Raw genomic sequence first — 360 nt, forward strand, 5'->3', positions numbered from 1 at the left:
CTGCCTCAGGAAGGGCAGTTGGGCCTGAGGCGAATCTCTATGGTGCTTTCACTAGCGAGGAAGGGGGGTGGGGGTGGGGGTGGGGGTGGGGCCCTCCCATCTGAAAGCGAGTCCCTGCCGAGAATGAGAATAAGATGCATGCAATTCCGATTCCAATTCCGAGCTAAGACCTGGGCAGCCTATGGAGGGGGCTACTGCTAAAGGGCTGGGCTAGAGGTTTCTCTGGTCTCAGCTGCCTTCCCCACCAGCCCTCCCACTTCCCAATCAGGAAGGGGATGGGTCCCCCTGGCAAACACAATTTGTTGGTTTTTTTTTAAATTTGTTGTATTAGGGGCTCATACAACTCTTTCCCCCTTTTTA

The sequence above is a fragment of the Tenrec ecaudatus genome, chromosome 6, assembly GCF_050624435.1.
Source record: "Tenrec ecaudatus isolate mTenEca1 chromosome 6, mTenEca1.hap1, whole genome shotgun sequence".
In the NCBI taxonomy this organism is placed as follows: domain Eukaryota; kingdom Metazoa; phylum Chordata; class Mammalia; order Afrosoricida; family Tenrecidae; genus Tenrec; species Tenrec ecaudatus.